The sequence below is a fragment of the Mauremys mutica genome, chromosome 7 (assembly GCF_020497125.1).
Source record: "Mauremys mutica isolate MM-2020 ecotype Southern chromosome 7, ASM2049712v1, whole genome shotgun sequence".
NCBI classification, from domain to species: domain Eukaryota; kingdom Metazoa; phylum Chordata; order Testudines; family Geoemydidae; genus Mauremys; species Mauremys mutica.
This window is the reverse complement of record NC_059078.1, coordinates 103,341,197-103,367,026: the sequence shown is the minus strand read 5'-3', so window position 1 is coordinate 103,367,026 and position 25,830 is coordinate 103,341,197. Positions and strand designations below refer to the sequence as shown.

Here is a 25,830-nt window from a genome sequence, read left to right as displayed (position 1 = left end):
ACTGTTCACATCTTGTTTCATTTTTCACTAATATGTGCTTGTCAGAGTATATTGCCAAACACGAATAATAGCTTATAAGTTTGCAAAATGCAATTGAATTTCCTGTACTACTTCCATGTTAACACTATTGGATAATTCTACAACAATATTGCTTTCTGCCAGTTACAACTCAGTTTCTACATAGCACGCACGATGTGCTCGTAGAGAAATTCCCACATACATTAAGATACACGTCTCATACTTTTGTACTGAAGATGGGTTTATGCTCTCAATCAGCCCAGCTTATCCACAGGCTGGTACTCAAATCAGCTTCTTGGCTAGCTTCCTTCCAGAGTAAGGAAGAAAATACATCAGCTTAATGTTGCAGAATAAAAATATGCATGTTTTCACTTTGCACATGCAGACCTTCCTAAAGACATGCTAAAACCTCAGGGGAAATGCTAAAAAAATGTTCTGTTAAGAGAAAATTGTACATCACTTTTTTGAAAGTACTCTCTCTAGCAGGGCCGCCCAGAGGATTCAGGGGGCCTGGGGTCTTTGGTCATGGGGGGCCCCCGCTTTGGCAGTAATTCGGTGGCGGGGGGTCCTTCCGCTCCAGGACCCGTCACTGAAGTGCCCCAAAGACCCGTGGCGGGGGTCCCCCACTGCCGAATTACCACCGAAGACCCAGAGAGGAAGAAGCTCTGGGAGCCTGGGCCTCGCGAGAGTTTTCCGAGGCCCCCAGAGCAAGTGAAGGACCCCACTCCAGGGGCCCCGAAAAACTCTTGTGGGGGCCCCTGCAGGGCCCAGGGCCTGGGGCAAATTGCCCCCCCCCCCTTTGGGCAGCCCTGATCTCTAGAGACAATGTGGGCTAATAAACTGGAATTTAAGCTGAGTTTTATTCCCAGACATGCTGCTGACTCTGAGAGACCATAGGGAAGTTGCTTACTTTTCTGTGCCTCAGTTTCACCTGTCTGTAAAATGAGAATAATAATGAACACCCAGATTTGTAAAATTCATTGAACTTTATAGATAAAGAGGGTTTTATAAGAGGTAAGTATTAGTCTATATGAAAGATATTTGCATGAAAATAGGATCTTTGCATCTTAGATATTCATCCAGATCCACTGCTTATTCTTCTCAATCCCCTACTTAGGACATCTTAATTTGCTTCATAGCTACTATCAGTGATGCTAGACAGTTTGTCACTTCCAAGTGAGTATTAAGCAACCTGAGCAGATGTCCCCCTAAAGAATAAACATCTCGTTTTTTCATTAGGTGTCCTTAATAATCAGGAAAAAGGGAAGAGAAAGAACAAAAATGTTATTGAAGTAGATTTGCCCTTTTCAATGCTTAGCATGAAGCATCAGTAGCTGTTTAATTTAAACACTGCCTGTTAGATCTCTGAAAGCAAGAGGAAGATTCAGTCACCTAATAACACTTATGTGACTTGATTTAAAATTAGAGTTCAGGCTACCTGGGCAAAAACACTCCTGATGAGCAAACCAACCTTTTGTTAAAAAATAAAAACGTCCCAAATGGGAAAGCAAAGGTTTGTTTGGTTGAAGCCAATAGAAAAATTAGAAATGGCAAAAGTGTTATGGCAGCAAGATATAAACAGATGCTTTGTGAAAAAGAGAAGATCAAAAGACCAATGGTAAAAAATTCATTTTTTATTTGTACTGTTCTTTCCAATAGTTCTCCTAAAACTCACCTTAATTGGATAATTAAGAACAAGCAAATGGCATTGTCATCTCCTTCAGGTAAATCAACAGTGACAAACACAGCTGTGCATTTTATTTCACATTCACTCTCACCTACAACAGGCATATCTCTGTGCAACAGAAATTGGAGGTTATAGGAATAAAGTTTATTCTCTTCCATAGTTGAGTGCTGGAGAAAGAGTCTGTCTATCTCTCTCTTCCCAGTTCAGTGAGTATAAATCCTGACACACACATGCCATCTGGCTCATTTCTTTCACTTAACAATTCCAATGAGATTTTTTCATCATGTTACAGACCTGACAAATCTTTGTCTTGTAATAGTTCAAAGGATACAAGAGGATTGAGAGTGGGTTCCTGATAGAAGTTGGTGAGTACCATGAGACTTTTGTTCCTCTTGTTACCATGCAGGCATTGTTCCTGGAAATGCTGCTGTTGGGAGGGGAGTGGGATTTTCAGATTTTGCTACATATGCACTATATATAGATTCACAGGTGAGTCAAGTAAAAATAACCAAATATATTTTACCTACCAAATAGACTCAACACACTAACAGATTTTGTTTGTTCAAACTCTATGTCCCTTAAAAACTGCCAAGATATCACTTGTTTTCTTAGGACTTTATCCAGACCCAGTGAAGTCAATGGGAGTCTGCCGATCAACTCCAGCAGTTATCTGATGAAGTTCTTAGCTAGACACACACAGTTTTATACAGAGTTCATTCATTCATTGGTGGGGGATTCCAATCCAGCTAGCTGCCTAAACTGTAGAATCCTTTTCAGAACTGTCCCCACAGCTGATCTCACAGAGCCCAACAAGATCCCATCAGATGGTAGTTCTTCCAGGGGTAGTGAGATGCAGGCTTAAGATGAGAGGGAGTCAGGACACCAACATCCACATTTAAGATCTCATCTACCCTCTCCAACACTTGCAGTGGTGTATAGGGTATGTGTAGCTACACACTGCAGCGAAAGGCAGGCTGTGTCCACGCACAATGAGGTATGTAGCTACCTGTGGCAGTGAAAGGTTCCAGCAGCAGAGAGGCAATGGGGAAAGGCTTTGGCAGCTCCACATTGACAGAGCCTTTCACTCCAGCGAGGAAAGGCTCTGTGGGTGGGAAGAGGCAGGTGGGAAACGGTCCGGCAGCAGGGAAGCAGTGGAACACTACACTGCTAAAATAGTACATAGCGAGCCGGGTAGGCTATATGGGTTTTATTCACAGACTTGCTGTTGACTCTATGTACCCATAGGTAAATTGCTTACTTTTCTGTGTCTTAGTTTCTCCAGCCTGTAAAATTGTGAATGCTACGGTTCAGGTGTGTAGGCACTTAACTCACCTAAGCTGTGCCTCACTGTTTACACTGCTATTTATACCCAAGCTAGCGGTGGTATGCAGTGTCTGTGCTCTACATGCTGCCATAAAGTTACACCTACCTTAAGAAATAAGGTAGAAATATTCTTGAGGCTTTGGCAGGATGGAACACAAACCTCCAAATTAGCCCTCAGGGCTTGGTTTGTGGCCAAGCCCTGTTAGTGTAACCCACACAAATCAAGCCTGATAGATTAATTCCTCAGTCCTGAATAAGCCAAACACAGTACACATAGATGCACTCACATAACTGGGTTGTGATGTGAACTGCACCAGGGATTAGAGAGTCACAAGCCAGCAAATGTCCCAATTTAGGTCTGCATCAGGGTTTGGTTGGCATAAATATCCCTGTCCCTATAGACAACTCCACCAATATGTTCCCATGACGATGCTTGCTTTTAACAGCCCTTTTATTTACTCATCTAGTGGAACAAATGTATTGATCTCTCTGTTTAACTGTGCTTTTACTCAACCAACGTTAAAAATTTGATTATTTTCTTCAGAGTATCCAAGAATATTTGGCACTAACTCCTGACAGAAAATGGGGTACTTTGCATTGTAGGACTGATGTCAAGAGACAAGCATGGCAGAGAAAGTATAGGGAAATACATTGTTTAGAATTCATCCTTCATAACCATAGAGCAGTTTTCTGCAATTTCAGTTCTAACAGCAGAAATATTGCCTTGACTTCATTTACAGGTGCCAAATGCTGACAAACACCTGAAGATGATTCCAGTTTGTTCTTAGTCTTGCTCAAAGTGTCCTCCTCCTTTGTTTGTTTGTGTGCGCACACATGCACATGCATTTATATTTTGTCCTCAGTTTTGAATGCATCACTGTTTGAGATTCAGAGAGTGCTGCTGACCTCCAGACTTGCTCACTACCCTATCAATTTAAGGTTGTTGCTCTCTTGTACTCCAACTATAGTTCTTTCCTGATTGCTGTTATGAACAGTTTTCTTTCCAATGACATTTCACCTAGTAACTCATAGTGTAACTCTCATTATGAAATGTACTACTTTGAATGTGGGGCCCTTCCTCGGCTGTCACCATTTTACTGAACTCCCATTCCCACTGAAGTTTAGTGAACTGTAGATCTTTATCAGATTCTTAACTGTCTTTTTTTCCACCTTAAGAGCTTTAATAATTTTCAGTCAAGATTTACCCCTCAGGGAGGCTGTCCCTGTGAAAGATCCTCACCAAATTCTCTTCAGCTCAGTTACAAACTGTGTGTTGCTGTGGATTGTTTAGTGCAACTTTCAACGTTGCTCATTGTACTGCCTCACTTTAATGCATTCAGTGGTTATCCAAAAGCCTTGCTTTAATTACTTTTCATCCTCTCTTCTTGCCCATATTCACTCCTAACACTTGCAGGGAGCTTTTAAACTATACGCTTTTCATGCAGAGACTGTGTCTCCCATGTGCTTGTCTAGCACCTAGCACAAGTTGGCCCATCCTGACTGTGGCCTTTGGAAGCTACTGCAGTACAGATTATAAATGATAACTTGACCTCACAACAACACTGAAAATGGTTAGGCTCATTGTATTTTACTTACTTTGTGAACCTCTGCACTTCATGATTTTGGCTAGTACTGGACGAACAAGTATTGAGCAAGTAAAGAATTTAGTCAAACTTTTATAAGATTTCCATCTGCATTTTCAGGCCTAAGTGATTCAGACAAGCGTTGATGATCACCCAGCTCTCTGATGCTTAATTGAACATTTAAATCTTCTGAGGTTCACCTATTTCTAGATATCTTTTATTCAAAGAGATAAAAACATGTATCACAATGTCACTGACATGTCTTCTGCCTCTCCTCATGAGAGCTATATTAGGGCACTGTGGGGTGCCACAGCATCAGATACATATTACATCTGTCAGTCAGTCAATAACACTGGTGCAATCTACACAATTTCAATTTATATAGCTAATAGCACAAGGTTAATTGTCACCTTCATCACAAATCTGATGCCAGGAATTATTTTATCAAGTTCTTGGAACAGGTCTCATTGTAGACTGTGATAGGACTGAGCCCATAGTAAGGTCGCCTGGGAGCATCCCAAGGAAGGAGCTGTGATTCAAGATAAGCTATAATCCCCCTCTCCTTCCTCTTGCTCCAGGCCCATACCAGCAACAAATGACTAATCACCCCCTCTCATGTTTGCTTAGCTGCACTGGCTGGTACATTGTGGAGCAGTACCATGACTTGTGTAATTTCCTCACCCACTCACTCAGCATAGCACATACATGGTGTAAAAAGGAGGGAGCGCTTACTCCCTTTTTTGCTCCTGTACAGATGCATGAGTCAGAACACAATCTACCCTTAGGGTGAAATCCTGACTCTGCTTAAGTCAGTGGCAAAACTCCCAAAGCATAAATTGGCAAGTTACAAGTGTACCACATCATCATCTCAGGATTGTTCAATTACACCCGCTTCTACTCACAGACATTGACATCTTTATTTACACTTCAATAGCTGTATCCGCTGTCATGAACTTTGTTGTAGTTCTCTCTGATCTCCTGTGAATGATTTACAAATGATCTAGAACTAATAGGAGCCAGAAAATTTTCTTGCCTTTGCAAAAGCTTGGTTTGCTTGAATTGACACTTGCATAAAGATTCTAATTTTGACATTCAGATCACATTCTTGCTCCAGATATTCTTTGTGAATAATCTTTGTATACGCTGGCAGATGAATTTTGCCTCATTATGCTTTCCTTTTATCTGTCAACCTTATCTTTGGTATCAGAGTATTTCTTAGTGCTGTACAAATCACACAATGTATAAGTCCTTGAGCAAAGTTCCAGAGGCCTCATGGAACATTACTCAACACATTTGGACTCTTTTACATTTCCCGCCCAAGAGAGAAACAGGTTGTTGTATGAATGGGCAATGTGACACTTCTCAGTTACAATATATTAAAAAGTTATCGGAACTATGGAGTATATTTAACTTGCATAACTTTAGGTGGCAATCTCCATACTTTCCAATGACTAGGGACACTTTTAAAACTAACATTTCTTGGTATACAAACAACAGTTTAATGAAGTAGCAATCTCATGTTAAATTTTTAGTTGTTGAACAAAACAGGGTGACATTATTCCCTTAACAGAAGCCCAGAGGAAGGACTGGCACACATATTCCCTTCCAAGAGACTTCCGGGGTGGAACATTATACGGCAGAGACATATACCTCTTGTGCTGGGAGGGAGAAAGTATTTTACTATAGACCACTGTGGGGTGCTACATACTCCCTGACCTTTCACCCATTCTCCATACCAAGCCAAATCATTTCTCCTGGCTGAAGCACAGTGGAGATACAGCTTCACCATGCAAAGGAGTATGAGGTTCCCAGCCTCTGCTTGTAGTTTCTGCTCTCCTCTGTTCTCTCCCTGCATCAAGTCTTCTGTATCCCTGCAGGGCAGTGGAATGTCCTTATTCCCCCTTCCCTTCCTAGCTAGGGAAGGCTAAGGAACAGTTAAGCCCACAATGATTCATTTTTTATTTACCAATATGTAAAATGTATTTCTGATTGATGAAGGTAAACCTTTTCACAATCTGATGCTTTGGTTGCAAATATCTGCCCATAAATGTTTTCCCCATGACAGACTGGCCTGCTTAGGCTGTGCGTGTAGCTAGAAGGGAGTATAATTCTACTTGCCTAGTGAAGGCCTCTATACTATGAGAAAGCATTTTATTGACCATCTTTTGTTAGAAATTACTTTTGTTTAAAAGGTGCCAGCCAAGAATAGAATCCTCTTGAAAAAAATGAGATGGGTACAAATGCTTGGGGTATGTCTACACTGGAGCTAGAAGCTGTAATTGCCAGCTTAAGGAGAGACAGTTGCGTTAGCTTTGGTAGAGTCAGAGCAGTGGAAGTGTAGCTCTGATGGCATGAGCGGTAGGATGGCTACCAACTTGAGAACAAGCCTGTCTGAGACCCAGGATATGCACTTGGGCAGGTAGCCTATCCCACCCCTCATGCCATCATAGCTGTGTGTCTATTTTTAGTGTACAAGTTTGATCAGAGCTAACTCAGGTATATCATCTCAAATGGGGAATTATTCCTTCCTGCTCCAGTGAAGATCTACTCTTATGCTGTTCTATCTAAGACATTTTCAGTGAAGAATATGTTCACTCTTTCTGTTTATGAGCAAATCATGAAATCCTTGATCCTTCATTATTCAGACTTAATTGTTATATTTTTCCTGTCCCCCTCACCATAGATTTCTCACAATCAACTACTACTGGAATCTTGATAATCATGGTAAGTCTGTTAGTTACCAAACTCATGTAGTATTGCTTTTGTACCCTGATTTTATGTTAAATTAAATAGAGCTTTCTGTGAATTTTGAGTGTTACAAAAGAACACAATGTTAAATTCTCCTTTTTGTGAATATTCATGCCAGCAAAGCCTGAGTGTGTGAATATTCATGAAAAGTGAATACACAAAAGTTGCAGAAAAAGGAAGAATGATCCAGTGGTCCACTAGCCTAGGACTTGAGAGACCCACATTCAGTTGTCTGTTCCATCACAGACATCCTGGGTGACCTGGGCAAGTCACTTAGCTTCTTCATGCCTCAGTTTCCTATATGTAAAATGGGGATAACAACTCCATCTCACAGGGATGCTGAGAGGATAAATTCAATACAGATTATGAGGAGCACAGATATTATGGAGATGAGGACCATAAAAGGACCAAAGATAGATAGGTTTCATACACTGTCATCGGGGAATTTGCTTTTTAACAAACGTTAAGTTAAATATTACATCCATCTGGAACTTGAAAAAAGTAATATTTCTTATATCAATATTTAAATGTCTACTCAACTGTTCAAAACTTTCCTTCCAGTCCCTCTCCAATCTCCCTACATAGACTGCAGTTTCCACCTATAACAAATTAGAATCTCTAGGCCACATCCTGAGCTCCATTCAACACAGCTGGGGATGTGTACGTACTCATACGCATGTGCAATAAGATAGCATGAGATTTTAAGCCACATTTGCACTTCCCCAATTACCAGGGTTGCTGAGGTCCAACCCCATACCTCAGGGCAGTCTCAGAGTCTCAGCATAAAAGCTAGGTATGTACAGTTCTTTTCACTTTGGTACTAGACTATGAGGGTTGAGGGCCTACTTATATGAAAGCTTGAGCAGAGGTCACCTGATTCTAGGGTGAAGAAGTGCTGTACCTCTGACGAATCTATTATCACAGGTCAATGCACCAAGAATCAAGGATTATTGTTATGTATGTAGACGTTATGAGACTGGATTATTGTTTTAGTTTTATGTTTTTATTCTCAAAGAAAAGCATAACCTGACGAAACTGAGTTTGTGTTTCTTACCATTATCCTCCCCCTGGAGTACTTGCATGCTGTTCACAGCTTTGCAAAGAAAGTGGATTCTGTTGACCTGTGCGATGTGACACTGGCTAATGAGATTCTTTTAGACACCCTGGAAGACTTGCTAACATACACAGAATGGCTGGCAGATTCTGTCTGTTCAGATAGCAGCTCTAATTAGTATGAAAGCAGTCCTTAGAGGTTACCAAAACTAGTGTCCCATACTTCATAATTTGAAAAGTTGCCACAGACTTTGCTTCTTCTTTTCAGGGGTGAGGAGGAAGGGGTTGATCCTTGAGCCTTAAATGAAAAGGCAGCAGAAAGCAGCTAAAAAGATGCCTTAATGGGGCAGCTGAGGACTCCCTTGATGCTAGGAAACCCCTAGGTAGCATAAAGCCAATATAGCTGGCTCCACACCATGCCCCATTCACATAGCCTGCTCTACACTGTGCTCCAGCAATCCCTACCTAAGCAGTGGCTACTGCAGGGCCATTACAAGCTGGCAGAAATTAGAGCAGAGCTTCAGTTCCTTTAGCTTGTGTCAGGGGCCATTTTGCCCCTCTTCCCCTCACACCAGTCCCAGAATTGGGGAGGTAGAAGAATGGCTTAGAGAACCCTTCACCCCTCCTCAGCAGTGCTGATCTCTGCCCTAGCACAGCTGAGGATTTAACCTTGTGTGTTAACAGCACAGTACAAATTTTTATTAACATTTTTTATTTTTCTCAGTTGTGTTCATTTATATGAATAAAACAGGGATAGAAAAACAAACAAACAAATACATTTAATAAAATGTCTTTCAGCACTGCTTAGTGTCGCAGTGCTCCTAATAGGTCGAAATGTCCTGTTGGGAATTGGTGGTTTATTTGTGTTTTTTCCCCTTCCTGCTCATTAATACTTTTATGAGACAAATTATTTTTCCAGAGCTTGTAAAATATTATGGGCTGTTTTAGATGAAGAACCATTTTCAGTCAGAAGCCACCTTTCCATTTCTCCTAATCAGTGCCTTGTTAAAGGCCATGCAAGCTCCATTCACTTATACCAGCCTACGGCATTAGTTCTTGTTAAAGGGAACTGGTGCATTTATTTTAGGTAATGTATTAGTTCAGAATATTCTACAATCCTTAACCACGGCAACAAATGAAATTTCAGCATTTCATTCCAGTTACATACTCCAAAATGTTACTTTCATAGTATGTAAAGTCTTTTTTTTTTTTAATATATCCATCCATACAAATAAAGTAAAATATAATTACATTAAGCTTTTGGGAGCAAACTGTTATTTACAGGGTATTATTTTCATAGGCAGTATATTTTTCACATTGAAAAGTTAACTGTGATGCCTCATAGGGGACAGCCCAGCAGGAGTGAAATATTCTTATAGCCAGCCCTTTACAGGGGACAGAGAAGCCTCAACATCAATACTTTGGTTTCTTGGGCAACACATAGGCCTTTTAGGATGGGAAAAGGCCTTTTAGGATGGGAAAAGTGAGCGGTCCCTTACCAGGGAACTTACTGAAGAGCATGGGGGCAGGAAGAAGGAGGGCATCCCACTCGGTGCATCCTTAAAAAGCAAGAGGTGGTACAGGGACAGGCAAAGGTGCAAACTAGAAGGATAGGATTTAAACATCCAGCCCGTCAACAACCATTCAAGTCATAAGGTCTGACTCTGTGCAATGCCTCCACAGGAGAAGGGAGGCAAAGATGGTCTTTGCCCCAACTGGATTTTGAGCTGGCTACGGTCCATTGTAATTCTGGACATAAATTAAAGCAGCCCTGGCTGTTGCTCTAATTTGAGGACTGTGTTGCAACCTAGAGACTCTAGCACCATGTATCCCTAATGATAGGAAGGGATAGGGTAGAACAGTGTATGTCAGGCCTAAGCTGCTCCTGTACCAAGGGAATTCTTCCTGACCTCTTGTGGTATCTTTACAGCCTCTGTATACCACCATAATGGTACATAAGGGCCAGTGTAAAGGGATTGGGGAAGAGGAGAATCTTTCCCATATACTACATTTTATGTATGGTTATTCCTATGAGTAGTCCTGGGCTCTCATTGGTGCAGGTCACTTGGGGTGTAAGTGAATGAACAGCATGGTATGGCACATGGCAGCCTAGGACTGCCTGGATATCTTAACTGTCAATTTGCAAACTTTCCAGGTTTTGAGAGTTAACGTATTCTGTTTGAAAGGGTACTTTGCTTTGCAGAAGCACCTTACAACCTTAACTTTGCTTTTTTGAGGGGATGGGAAGGGAGGTTGATTGGGAATTTCCAAGCTTTTTGCCTGTGTGGTTTTGGTAACTCTCAGAACAGTTTCATTATACATTTCAAGAAATGCTGCAACATGGCAGAGTTATTTGCAAGAGAGACCAAAATGCCTGATCCAAACACCAATGAAATCAGACAGACAATCTCCAATTGGACTTTTGATCAGATCTTGATCTTTTGGAATCATTCAGAAGTTTGTAGGTAAAAGAATCAGTGAAATGTAGCAGGCTGAGGGGGGAGAGGGAGGAGAGAAAAGGATTTTGAAACAAGTTCAAGCAATGAAAAAAATGTTAATCACAATGACTTGAAAATGTTTTTTAAAGATTTATCTCAAACTTATGTATTGGTTATTTTAGCTGAACATTTCACGTGGTTTGTTGTGGCAAAAGTTAGAGGGCCTTTAGCCATGGAAAGATGTGTACTTCCATAACAGGGATAGCGATATTCGGACTGGAAAGTGGATCAGAAGGAATATTAAGTTGGAAAGACTATGAAATAAGGGCTCATCGTGTGTCTTTATTTTCTTTGTTGAGCTCTCTACATACATTTGTCACTGTTTTACTACTACTATTATACATAGTATAATAAATACATGTATATATAAATACATTGATTCAAAAATATGCAAGAATCATGTATTTACCATAGCTCTCTCTTGAATCACGTGATTAAAATCTTACTTGAATAAAACCATTAAAAAGGTTACATTTAGTTTTTAAATCATGATGACATTAGTGCTAGTACAATGTACAGATTTCACCATTATCTAAATACCTACAATACCTTTTTCATTCCTTTTAAACTCTCCCTTAGAAAAACTTTAGACAGGTCAAAATTTTGCCATATCTGGTAATCTGATGTACTTCTTCTCTAGTACATGCCTCTCCCATTCAAGTGAGTGCATGTTAAATATTTTACCACATATAGTTCCAACTATTTTTGCTCGATTTGTACCTAAAGCATATTGGACTTCAGTTGATCTGTAGCTAGCATTTGAGCCCTGGGGCATATCTGGAAAAAGAATATATACGTAAACATGAATCTCATCATATTTGTTAACAAGAAGTTCTCCCCAGCAAGTATGTCAGGAGATATCAACATGAAAAAGCACTACAGTGGTAGGCTCTGATCCTGGAATGAATTATTCATACAGACCCTTGCACCCACATCAAGTCTCATTGTAGTCAATGGCACGCCTTGCATATACAAAGAACTGTCTCCTCCAATCCTATCGCTGGACCAAGGTCTTTTTATATTTTGAGACTAGACATAAAAAATAAAACAAAAAGCCATTCTGGTAAGTGAACTGGTCATCATAATGGTGGTGTAAATTAATGCGTTCAGTTGAGGAGGAATTGTCTTTTTACACACACAAACACACACACACACACACACACACACACACAATATGCCGGAGCTTGCACTATCAACAATCATTACCTTTGGTTGTATTATTCAGGCTAATCTGAAGGGTTAAAAGAATGATAATGCAATTATTGTTTTATGAAAATGCATGTTGTACTCACAAACCTTGAGAAGTCCAAAGCTACGAGAAATAATTCTTCTTCCAAGGTACTGAATACTAACTATCGTATGTCCCTTAGCAGCAAGGAAAATCTCCACAGATCTCAGGAGTTCAAAACGTTCTTCATTTTATATCCTGATTTAAATACTGTCTAGTACTCATTTTAAGTAGCATCTACTACCTTGCAGTTTAAAAAATTCTGATTAAGCAATAGCTCATATTATGGATTGTGTTAGCATGATAATTCACATCTTTGAAAATCTATTTAATTGATACTAGGAAAATGCAGGGAGGGAGGTTGCCCATTTTTTCCTCTCCCCACAGATAAATAAAACATTAAACACAATCAATCCAAGAAATTGGGTGGCAGGAACAAAGACTGAACTAAATCATATTTTTCCTCTTGTTTAATACTATTAAATGTCTAAGATTGATTAAAATTGTGCTAAAATTTAAGATATTGTTAATGCAAAGAACAGCAGATGGGTTGAGAGGAAGCTAAACAATACATTTATTTTGGACTTATTATAAAGTTAAAAACTAGTCAAAATAATAAACAAACTGGCTGCTTTGCAAAAATCTTGCAAAATTGTAAGGAAAGATGGTATTTCTTATTCAGTCCCAGACAGCATCAAGATTTGTTGATTGTATCCACAGAAGACCACCTTTTCTGGCCTATATTATAGAATATGAGTTGTACAATATCTCTTGCAGCTGAAGAATTGTGAAAATGTTTCTTTGGATGTGGCACAACCTGAGTGCTATTCATATATATTATACTGAATTGCTATAAACTTCTGTGGCCTAAAGCCATCATGGTCTTCAGGTAAAACAATAAGGATCCTCTGTTTGTTACTAAGAGTCAAGTTTTTGTAAACATTGTTTTTCCTCAGTGAAGTCTGGAATTAATTGCATTAAACTTGTTCCTGTCCATAACAAATAATTATCCCAATGGAACATCGGTAATGTGCAGTTCTGTACATGGAAGATGAAAGAGGAGATTTCTTTGCCATACTGCAAGAAATCAACGTACATTCCAACCTATGTGATTTGGTTACCCTCTTACTTATTTTAGCATGGAGACCTATAAATGTTATTATAGATGGACACCCAACCATCTTTTTGCTTTTTAAGTCCATCCAGTGCTCTGAGCACAGGTCTGTCAGCAAGGAACACTCGAGTTCTAATCTAAGCCATGTTCAACATTGACTTCTTGTAGCTTCGGTGAAATTTTCCCCTTCTGTAAAATGGGGATAATAAAACTGACTTATCTGTCTTATAGGGCTGTTGTGAGGATTCATTCATGTTTGTGAAACATTTTGAAATGGAAAAGCACTATACGAGCATTACCTTTAACTAGTTTTTAAATCAAGCCCAGGGCTTTGCCCTTAACCTCATAGTTATTTATTTTTCTTAATTGTTTCTTAGTAGAGATCTTATCACTTTTTTGAAATCCCAATAAATTATATCCACTGCACTCTCTTGAACTTTCTTTAAAGAATTCTGGAAAGCTAAAGAAGTCATGCTGGTTTGATCCTATCAGGTTTAACTTTTTCAAGTATTGTACAGTAGTGCTCTATCCTTAATTACTGTCCCAGCCAGTTTCTCAGAAAGGAGGTGAGACTTATGGCATGTCTACACTGACAATTGATTCAGTGAGTGTTGATTTAGTGGGTCTGGTGAAGACATGCTAAAAATCAATGGGAAAGCACTCTCCCAGTGATGTGTACACCACCTCCCCAAAAAGCATAAGGAAAGTCGATGGGAGATGCTCCCCCATTAACACAGTTCAGTGTAGCCACCACGATAAGAGGCTCTAACTACATCGACTTCCATTGTGTTATTCACATAACTGAAGTTGCGTAAGATAGATTGATTTACTGTGTGGTAGTGCGGACCGGCCCTTAGTGGTCAGTAATTCTGGAGTTTCCCTTGGCTGTATTTTCCTACATAAGCACCATAACTGCCAACCAATCTTCAGAAACATTTGCGGTTTCCAGAAGTGTATTGCATATCCCCAACACTGGGTCTGCTACTTCACATTTTTAACAGGTATCTTATTAGCAGATTGAAAACTCAGTCATTTGGTTTTAATGTGGGTGTACTGTTTGTGATAAGCCATCTTCTTTCTGATTTAGAATTGATTAGTGCCCACTCTCATCCTACATGATTGTGCTACATAATTTTACATTAATCTACCTTGCCCAGTTATTATAGAATTCCACTTAAATAATTAAACAATGCAAAGGCCTAAATATTTCAGTGCTTAGATCCTGATTAAAAATTATGTTGTACAGATGGTGCTCATTAAATCATTGTCATCAAGGCAACGTACTCATGAAAGGAAGTGCACTGAAATATCACCTAGATAAGGCTTCAGAGTATGTGTTATACTTCTCATGGAGAAAAACATTCCACTGAGCAACATTTTCCTCTTCATAAATTTACCTAACTGGGTTCATCATAACATACACACCCCATCACCACAATATCTGAGCACCTGTCATATCTGAATATATCAAGTGTATTTTTGGACAAAAACAAAAAGGGCTAAATTATCTTCCCCCCTCACATACCCTTAGTGGAAACTTTATGGTTAGTACATAAGTCACCAAAAGTTACTTGCAATGATCTGAGATGACAGCATCTCTTATTCTCAGGAGAATATTTTGCTATTTTTGGAGTACTATACCTATTAGCATCTTAAAGCACAAAATAAATGGTTCACTATTCACAGCATCCTTGTTTGGTTCTATAGTTATGTATAATTACAGGGTGGCTTTCAGTTCTTTTTGAGTTTAGGTTTTTTTCTGGAAGTCACAGTAAGAAATGCTCAATAAAAGTATAATTTAATAAGGAGTTTAGTCATTCCTTAGGGTAAATATACTTTAGCATTATATGTAATTGCTCAAAGAAAATGCAACAAAAGCATATCTGAGTCTGATCGGCCACTGGTATGTGTTAGCATACATTGGGTAGGGTTGCCAACCCTCCAAGATTGTCATGCAGTCTCCTGGAATTAAAAATTCTTTAATTAAAGATGTCATGGGATGAACCCTCCAGGAATACGTCCAACCAAAACTGGCAACTCTAACAATAGGGCCTGATCCTGAACTATTTAATTCAACGAGAATTTTGACAGAGAGATACATTGGTGGAGGATGTCACTTATTTCTGTATAATTCTACATATAATAAGGTAGTTGTGATGGGCTGGGAGATTCCCTGTTCAGTTCAGGGTGAGTGCACCCCATCCTCAAGCCATCTTCTGCATCTAGGCAATGAGGCCTAAGCGTTTCAGTCCACCGAATGGCTCTTTGTTGTAGGGTCGTGCAGCCTAGGAGTCAGAGTCAGTAGTGGTCTCCTGACTCCCAGGGCAGTGAGGCCCAGTAAAATTTAGTTAACAGTTAATGTGTTTTTATTTTTTTACAAAATGTAAAAACTAAAGATTCTCTGTAAAAAAGCAAATGCCGCATTTTTCCAAGGCAAACAGATTACTAGGATCCCTGTGGAAGAGCAGAGTACAAGGATCAGATTCTTAGCTGGAGTAAATTGGAGTAGCTCCATTCACTTAATTGGAACTATGCCAATTTACATCAGCTGGTGATCTGTCCACACTTGTATAGACAGCAGGGCGGAAAAAAAAAAACCCTATGAAGCCTGAGCTTTTTTCTTGTGCCTCTGAGCTTGTTTTAGCTGCGATAGGCACCAGAAAACAAATATTTGGGGTTTTTTTTCCCCCAGCCAAAACTAGGACGCATTTGAAATGTAATGCCTGCCAGCTTTTGCAATATGTTACTTGATATTTCCAGACAATAAGCATTAGAACTGGGTGTTTACCTGAACTAGAATTGCCGGCCTTTTCAGGATCATCCAGCACTTTTTTTTATTCAAAATTGCTGCAATGAATTAAAAATATGAAAGGCAAAAGGAATGAGTTCATTTCAATGAACTCATGCTGATAATTCTATTTATCAAAATGCTTCAAAACTGAAAATGTTGCATAATTTAATATCAAAATTTCTTTGCTTTTGGAAAACTTGCTCTGTTCATAATTGGCAGTTGCAAAAAAAAAATCTCACTGCAAATGAGTTTGTCTAAATCATACAAACTCATTAATACAGGCTAAATCTTTTTGAGAGCTGTAAACATGCTTTATAGGAAGGGAACCTGACTCACGCTGTGTTACATTTTACACTTTATGAGTCATCACTAGCCCTTCTGTTTCAAATGCTACAGTAACCACCAAAAAGGGATATGAGGGCTGGTCTCATCAGTAGGTTGGCCTTTGCAAAAATAGCTTAGTGGTCCTTTTGGCACAGTCCCTTCCATTCACCCTCACTGCCACCCAAAAAGCCTGAGCTGAAATTTGTGGTTTAGAGTTAGGCTAGGAACACAGAATGTGTGAGGAAGAACTACTCCCTGTCCACTCTCTTCTTCCCTTCGCATTTCCAAACCACACACAGCACTGGAACTGACCACATATTCTACAGCTACAGTACAGTTCCTCCAGGACTGCTATCACTGGAATAACATGCTACCTAGACATAGAAGGAATTTGGCCACTAGATTTGTACAACTGCTGTTCCAGATCCCATCCATCTAAGCCTATGGTATTTAGAATCAGTGCACAACACATTTCCATGATGTGCAGGGGGTGGAGAAGTCAAGCTGGATAGCCTTTTTTCCAACAAACCCACGCATCCAAATAGCAACTTTAGCAAGAAAAATCATTATTTTCAACTTTTTGGGTGGCCATCCTGTGACACACAACTGCCAATGCAGCTCTATACATTTAGAAATTCCAGCATCTCCTTGAATGCACTGCACTTGAGAATGCAACTGCAGATGTGAAGGAAACTTGAGTTCATGCAACCAACTTGCTGGCAAATACAGACTGATGCACTCTATTTCAGTGCATCCAAATCAGAGCACTAGCTGCCCACCAAACACACACTTTATGTTCAAAGTTCAAAGAGTACTGGGACTGAGCTCTTGGAGAACATGCCTTTTCCTTTGCAACTATGATTTTCCAAGGAGGCTATGATCCTCAATGAACAGGGTAAGACTAATGCAATCAGGAAAAAGAACCTTTTCAATAGCCATCTATCAGCTGTCAAATACCTTTCCAATGGAGTTGAGGATCAAAATGAATCTGTCCACATTTGGGACAAAATTCAAGATCCCCTTCTGACATAGCCTCCCTGTAAGATACACACATTTACTCACACACATGCAAGAGTAAAATCTTGCATGCTATTCTGTCTGCACTCCAAAGAGAAGGAACAAGAATAGAAGGACAAAGAGATAAGAAATTGTAATTTTCCTACCTGTACCTGGACAGGGTGACAGAATCAAGTCTGTGTATTGATCATATTTCCATAGACTGCCTGACAAAAGTGTCAGTATTCAAATATGATGGGTATTTTTTTTAAAAAAGACGAACAGCCTGATGTGCAAGCCCTTCACACATGTGGATGAATTTCACCTCCAGTGCAAACGGTGAATCATAATCACAAACATCTGTTCTGAATCTTATTAAAAGTAATCAGATAAATAAAAATAGCTAGTAAAAAAATCAATAGTGTGTTAGTGCTGGGGTCTGGCTTTGCTCCCAGTGAAGTCAGTGGCAAGAACACTCCTTTTTTAAACAGTTTTTTTTAATATATATTCTTCCTAGCCTAAACAAACTAACCAAGGTTCTAGGCATCTTTGAGACAAATTAAAAGTAATCACAAGAAATAAACCAGCAGCCTTCATTCATCCCAACACCAGGAAATAACCAACCAAATATCAAATCAAATCCAAACAATACCTTGCCTCACCTCTAAATACTTGCTTCTGTCATAACCCTCCACCCCAAAAGGCTTTGGTAAACCCTGGCAGCATGCCCTGAAGATCAGAATTGGACTATTTCAGACCAAGTTGCAAGAGTAAGCTCCAAAGTTGAGAATCCTTCCTGGAAACATATGCGGGCATCTGCTTCTGTTAAACAGAGTGGTTTCAGATCAAATGCCTCTCCTGAGAGTAGCCAGGGTGGTATTTGTTAAGAGACTGCATCTCTTTTCATATAAGCCAGTCGCAAGACATTAAGGGCTTTCTGAGTAACAAATGGAGCAGCCCTGTTCACTCCAAGTACAGTGCACAAGTCAGTCAACAACAGATGGGTGGGATTCAAGGAGATTTGAGGCATCTAACTGGTCTCTCACAGTCACGATCACCCTGCGATATGAGAGAACGTACAGACTGTTACAGCTGTAGCTTGACCCCATTTTCTCTCTCTTCCTTGGGCACCAATTCCAAGCCACCATGCCTGTGTTTCTCTCAGGGAGGAACCCCACAGCTCACCAGGTTACAGTAACCTCTGTTACACCAATTGCATTATACCAGCAGGCCCAACAGTCATGCTAGACACTTCTCTCTGAGAAATGTGACTGGCCGATAAATGCAGTGACTTAAGACAGCTTTCCAAAAACAAGTGTGATTTATTTATCTATGGAAACATCACAAGTGGAGAGACCAGGATTAAAACAACAAATGTCTAAACACATTTTCTTATCTGACCTGTGGCCTTTCTTTGCAAGTTCTAAGTAGCTTCACAGTAATAGGGTAGGCAAGGTGGACTGCTCATGCAGCCTCCTTCTCTCAGGGTACATACACACTGTAATGTGAGGTGTGACTGAAGCATTGGTATACACACCCACACTATCATGGCTCAGAGTAGCAATGTAGATGCAGCAGCATGGTCTTAAGCACAGAATGTAAAAGCATGCCAGGAACTCTGGTTATGTATTCATTTTGCTTGCCTGTGCTGAAGCCTGTATTGCCATGTGTACACTGCTATTTTTAGCTGTGTTAGCACAAGTAGGTCTATGCCACAATCACACCTCGGATTGTAGTGTAGACATTTCTTCAGTGATTCCTCTAATCAGTATTTCTCTCTCCTTAGCTCATAGATGTTTTTACTCATTCCAAATATCCTTTGTTCATGATTCAAGTCTTTGACTTGGGACTCTGCATCTTATCCAAACTGGTTTACGTGGTTCTTTAGGGAGGATCAGTAATAGCCTCCCAAAAGAGGATTAGGGCACTGTCCTGTGAGGACCAGGCAATTGAATTAAAGCCACTGCTGGGTTCCTGAAGAGCTCAAACTGGATTTAACTATTTGGATTCCACAGAACCAGAAGTTTAACCTCTAACACCACACAGATGCACATAATATTCATAGGAATAATATAAATAATTCACACAGTCTCCTCTCCGATCTCTTAAAAATTACACAAGAAATATCAGTGCCTGTCATGGATTCTTCGTTAACTTACTTGTTTTATATACTTGGCCATAGATGCTAAGGCTGCAGTATTTAAATATTACTGAGATACATCCCAGCTCTAAAAATTAAAAGTAATGGTTTAATTTAACTTTATAAGCATGTCATCTTGTCCAATATATCTTCTTTGATCATATTATGAAGATAAACATTGAAAATAATTCTATAAATTCTGCATGTCACTTTAAATGATCATTACATTGTTACAGTAGCAAGTTCTCTGATAAAGACTAATTAAAATGACTGAAATTATACGAGAATGGTCTGGAAAAAGAACCTCTAAATTTTAATATCACTTTCCTTTATTGTATTTTTAAAAGTTTAAAATATATATTTTTTTTCAAGCGGGAAGGAATTCCTTTTAAATTTAAAAGAAAAGTGGCACATTTCTAAAACCCATTTGTCAAAACTCCAGTGAATGTATTGGTACTTCTGTCTGCAGAGTTCTTTGACCTTGGGTCTATTTTGGGACTCAAACTTCGATTCTAGAACTGTGCAGGGTTTCATCTCAGTTTTATGCCAGCATTGCAACTTCCAGGACAGTGCTTTATTCAAGTTCCAGGACAGTAAAACCATTCAGTTCTAGCCTATAAATATTTAATATTTCAGAACTAGGTCTGTACAAAGCACTGTCTGCCAGTCTTTAGGGCTGTACAGCTTTCATGTCTGAACATTAATATATTCCTCACCTGAGGAAAGCACATGTCACACCCCTGAAAAGTTGAGAGTGAAACCCTCCCCCCACACACAAATATTTACACAAAAAAGAAAGAAAACCAAAGTAACCTGCATCAAACAAGAATGGAGCTTTCTACACCACCAAATGAAGTTACTCAGCAAAACTGATCTTCCACCCTGCTAGTCATATATTTATTTTAATACTCAAACCCTGCATGTGTATGCGCACTGAGGACCTTTTGTTCTCACACCCCTGTCCTTCTACATGGAAAAAGGAGTTAGCACTTGTGTTATATCCTTGGGGGCAGCCGGTTTAGGAAGAAATCACTTGAGGCCAGACAGCAGACAGCTAACAAAACCACCATTTTATTTACAGACTCAGAGAGCTCCCTCAGCCGGCTGAAGCTGGCTGAGCTAACCCATAATAATCTAACTCAGTTGCCATAGCAACAAAAACCATGACAGCCAAATACACAACAACTTGCCTCTGCAACATCCCCCATTGCCTGGGATCCAGGAGTGTGGAGTGAGCAGATCAAGGGAGGGGGGATGAACTTCATCCCCTTGATCAGTGACTGGGCAAGGAGTGGAAAAGGCAAGCCAGGGCTAAGGGGGATGGCAATGCTGCTCTTTTCATCCACCAGTGCTGCAGAAAACCCCAGGCATTTAAATGCTAAGGTGTTGAGTATGCAATAAGAAAAATGTTAACACAGACCTAGACTATATTCATTTCCTACATCTTCACTCCAAGTTAATATTTAATTTATCCTGGCTAAATGAAATGTAGTCATGAAATTTAAAGGTGAAATTCTCCTCTCCAATATTTGAGGGGAAATTCTTCATTCATTCCATATGTAAGGCTTCTGTTGACAAGCATAACGGCCATAAAGAGAAATGCAAGAGATCTTAGTACAGATCAAAGGAAGAGTTTACTTTTTACCTAACTGGACATTGTTCACTTCAACATGCTATTTCGGAGAGACACATCAACATTACGTACTCACATGTCACATACAATTTGAACACTTTCATGATATGCTTACAGGTGTGTACAAAACAGAGGTTCCTCCATCCAGGTGGCAGCTCTCCATAACACCTAAAACAAAACAAAAAAGTTACCAGCTGTGCAACATAGAAAAGTACGGGAAGATGGTAATGATTATTGATTCACCGTGAAATCCTTTAAAGGTGTGGAAATAGAAGAGTTGTGGGGAGGGGGATATACTGAAGAAAAGTGAGGAAAGTGGGTGGAGTCTATTGGGGCAGCACCTAGATACCATGGTAATAGGTGTCTTATAGATGCACAGAGAAATTGTTGGGGACATAAGTAGGTCAGAGAAGTGGAGGGTTAAAGTTGAATATGCAGACATTTAACATTTCAGGTGGATAAGTGAATTTTTCAGGATTTAGATAAACTCAGCCTACGCTCTCTGTCTGCTTCAGTTCAACTATTGTCAAATAAGACTATTATTTTCTCTTTCTCCCACTCTATCTAGCCCTCTTAGATTTGAAGCTGAAAGAGAATGGGACTGTCTTTAACTTTGTCCTTTATACAGATCACAATGAGGTCCTGATCTTGACTGAAGCCTCTAGACTCTACTGTAATACAAACAATAACACCAATAAATAATAATCACTCCTGAAGAAAGCCTTTTTTAACTTCCTTTTGCAGTTATTCCATCTCTCACCATATGTATGCACAGCACTGAAAAGCGTTTTAGGAGATTTTACAATCTTGATCAGACAACAATCAGAAGTTATAAGAAAACAATCATGGTGTTGCACCACCTACCTACACTATCAGTGAAGAAATTAATATCAGAAGGCTACAGTGACAAAGTTCCTCCTCTACCTTGGTGGGTCCTGCACTTATTGGCAGATTTGCCCGCCTCACAGATTCATCATGTGGGTCAGGAAACAGCCCACAGGTCTTCCCCTCTGGTAGAAGCCACAGTCCAGGTCAATTTCTCCTGTGTCTGATCAGGAGTTGGGAGGTTTGGTGGGAAACCGGGCCAGCCCTCTACTCCAGTTTCCAGCCCAGGGCCCTGCGGATTGCAGCTGTCTGTAGTACCTCCTGTAACAGCTGCGTGACACCTACAACTCCCTGGGCTACTTCCCCATGGCCTCCTCCCAACACCTTCTTTATCCTCAACACAGAACCTTTCTCCTGGTCTTCCAGCAATATGTCTTCTCACTCTCAGGTCCTCATGCCTCTTGCTCCCAGCTCCTCACATGCATACCACAAACTGAAGTGAGGTCCTTTTTAAACTAAATTGCCCTGATTAGCTAGCCTGTCCTAATTGATTCTAGCAGTTTCTTAATTGGCTCCAGGTGTCAATCATCCTGCCTGTCTTAATTGGTTCTAGCAGGTTCCTGTTACTCTTTAGTGCAGCCCCTGCTCTGGTCACTCTGGGAACAGAAAACTACTCATCCAGTGACCAGTATATTTGCCCTCTACCAGACTCCTGTACCCCACTGCCCTGGGTCTGTCACACTACATATAACAACATAAAATTAAGTATCAGAGGGGTAGCCGTGTTAGTCTGGATCTGTAAAAGCAGCGAAGAGTCTTGTGGCACCTTATAGACTAACAGACAGGTATATATATGAGCAAGCAAGAAGCAGGCTAGAGATAACGAGGTTAGTTCAGTCAGGGAGGATGAGGCCCTCTTCTAGCAGCTGAGGTGTGAAAACCAAGAGAGGAGAAACTGGTTCTGTAATTGGCAAGCCATTCACAGTCTTTGTTTAATCCTGAGCTGATGGTGTCAAATTTGCAGATGAACTGGAGCTCAGCAGTTTCTCTTTGAAGTCTGGTCCTGAAGTTAGCAGATCTTAAGGTGGCCATCCTGCAGCAAAAAAAACTTCAGGACCTGATTGAACTAACCTCGTTATCTCTAGCCTGCTTCTTGCTTGCTCATATATATACCTGCCCCTGGAAATTTCCACTACATGCATCCGACGAAGTGGGTGTTCACCCACGAAAGCTCATGCTCCCAAACGTCTGTTAATCTATAAGGTGCCACAAGACTCTTTGCTGCTTTTATAAAATTAAGTGATTCAGACTTACAAAATATTTTCTCCATAGATGTTTACATTAGAACAGAACATTAGTGCATAAGAAAACATTGCTAAGAACTAAAACAACTAATAATGTTTCTATTCTTTAGAACATCCCAGGAGGCTGAGTTGCCCATGAAAAATGTGTTTATGTCTGATATCTGCAGATAGCAGTTTTTCCATACTGCCAAGAGGACAAGATTTAGTCATTTACAATCCTTCTATTCCTATTTTCTACAGAACAACACTGAAAAATGTCCAGAAATGGAGAGACAGACAATTAAGCTGCTAGAAGCTGGAAGAATATTTGCAGTGCCCTGGTTTTTGTATGTTAGTTTGTTAGGTTGTTGTTTTTTTGTTTTGTTTTGGGTTTTTTATTTTTATTTTTTTTGTGCCTAAAACCTTTTATTCATGGGTAAAATCAGGAAACTTTTCAAACTCTCCAGGCATCATCACATTATTAAACCGTGACCACACCAGTTCAAAAAGTGTTTCTTTTCTATTTTCAGACTTCCGTTGACAACCAGCCTTTCTAATTCTCTTGTAAAGAGCAAGAGGGAATGGGTATGCATGTGTTTGGAGACAGGAGTGTGTGAGTTTGGAGGAGATTTGTATTTCAAACAAATCAATCATCTGCAGAATAAGTACACCAATTGCACAAGCCATACATTTAAAAAAAAGTAAAATAGTTTCATTGTACTATATTATACAAGCCCTTTACTGCTGGAAATTGAAATCTCCTTATGATAGAAAGAAATGTAAAAAGTATTAGCAATAAGTACCAGGAAATTCAAGCTCATATTGCCTTGAGTTGATGTCACTTTTCTATTTAAAGAAATATATTTTTAAATTATTTCATTCTGTATCTTTAACAAATATTTTCTAATTTACGAGCAAAAAATCTGAATGTATTTGGGAGTGAAAAGGGGAATACTAGAGAGAACAGCGTCTAAACACTTCCCCCCTCCTCTTCTCACACTGTAAATGGTAATTACAGAACCCAGATGCCAAGGTATGGGAAATAGTCTTTCAACAGGAGCCAATTCTCTAGCAGAACAGGCAGGTTAGACTCTTGATGGACTGTCTGGGCTGCTTTGTCCACCTGAATGCCATTTCCCTTGACTTATCTCTCATGCTAAAGAATTTATGCACATTCATTTTCAGCAAGCTATGAAAAAAGGGAGCATATCTGCACTGCAGGAACCTAGAAAAGCCAGTAATTAGTTGTAGTGCACTGAGATTTATTCAGTGAATTCCCGCTAACGAAACAAGAAAAATAACAAAGACATACACATTGCAGTTTTACAAGGACTAGGAAGATTAGTCAACAATGAATTCTGCTTAACTACTTTTTTGAGATAAGTTTCATTGATTTTTTTTATTTTAAATTAGGTTAAGCTAATTCCATGTTGCAATACCAAGTCTGGAAGAGTCTAATCTTCTTACACTAGGGAATAGATTCCTTAAATAGCTATTAAATAAGATTAAATAGTGTAGGTCATTAATTAATATAACAGTCACAATTTAATGTACTGTATCTATACAGAGTGGATAAAATTTGGTCCCTCTGTTACACCCGTGGAATGAGGTTGCATAGGTGGAACTGAGGGAAGAACTTTTGCCCAGCATGTATGTATATATGTATTTTTATATAGCACATTCCAACCAAGAGATCCTATTTTTTTTTTTTTTTTTACAAACTATAGTTTTAATCCAGGAAAACATTCCTATCTTAGAAGGACACTTAAGAAACTATTTAAATCCCATTTAATTCATTTGCTTAAGTGCTTTTCTGAGGGCAGAATCAATTCATGACTGCAATGCAGTCACTAGTGGCATGAAAGAGAAGTAGGGTGGTAGATATCTGGGACAGAGCCAACATTTTATTTAAAAATATAGAATAAAAACCTATTCTCAAAAAAATTGCCACTGAACCGTAACAGTGGGATCTATACTTGTATTCAATCAGCATTAGGCTAATTCTGCTCCTGTTGAAGCCACTGGACATTTTACCAGTTGCTCCAGTGGGTGCAGAGTTTGACTAACACTGGCCACACTTGTAAATGCCACTCAGTGTCCACAAAGAAGAGACATAACTACTGTCTATAAAGTCTCATCCGGAAGACTCTCATAATGAGCTGTACTGAACTCCTTCTACCTAAGAAAGATGAAAGGTTGAGTTAATTAACAGGTTTCATATTTTTATTCTATTCATCGATACAGTTTACTGGTTATTTGAATACAAGCAATTGTATTTGTTTATATATAGGTTTGGAAAGATTAGATTTGTATCTGTAAATGTTGATTTCATTTTATGCATACAAACAAAAAAAATATTTCCATTGATAGTCATCAAAATTTACAGATAGGCAAAGGAAGAAAAATGCTGCTTGAGAACTTGAGTATGATTTAAGGATATTTACTTTGTATATTTTGACATGTGACATTAATAATGTGTATTTTAAACAGTTACAAAAATTAACTTTTTGAATCTCCATGTCTACTGTCATTAAATAATTATTGGCTGACCCCATATTAATTTCCCACAACTGTGAACATTTAAAT

General features: G+C 39.4%; 1 long non-coding RNA gene across 1 annotated transcript in view; it reads right to left on the bottom strand.

The window, feature by feature from the left end:
• LOC123375077 overlaps positions 1 to 25,830 on the bottom strand; it is a 123,279-nt gene that overhangs the window by 49,980 nt on the left and 47,469 nt on the right. Inside the window, exon 2 of the long non-coding RNA XR_006581307.1 lies at positions 21,252 to 21,304. This is a non-coding gene — a long non-coding RNA (uncharacterized LOC123375077). The remainder of the gene's footprint in view (positions 1 to 21,251; positions 21,305 to 25,830) is intronic.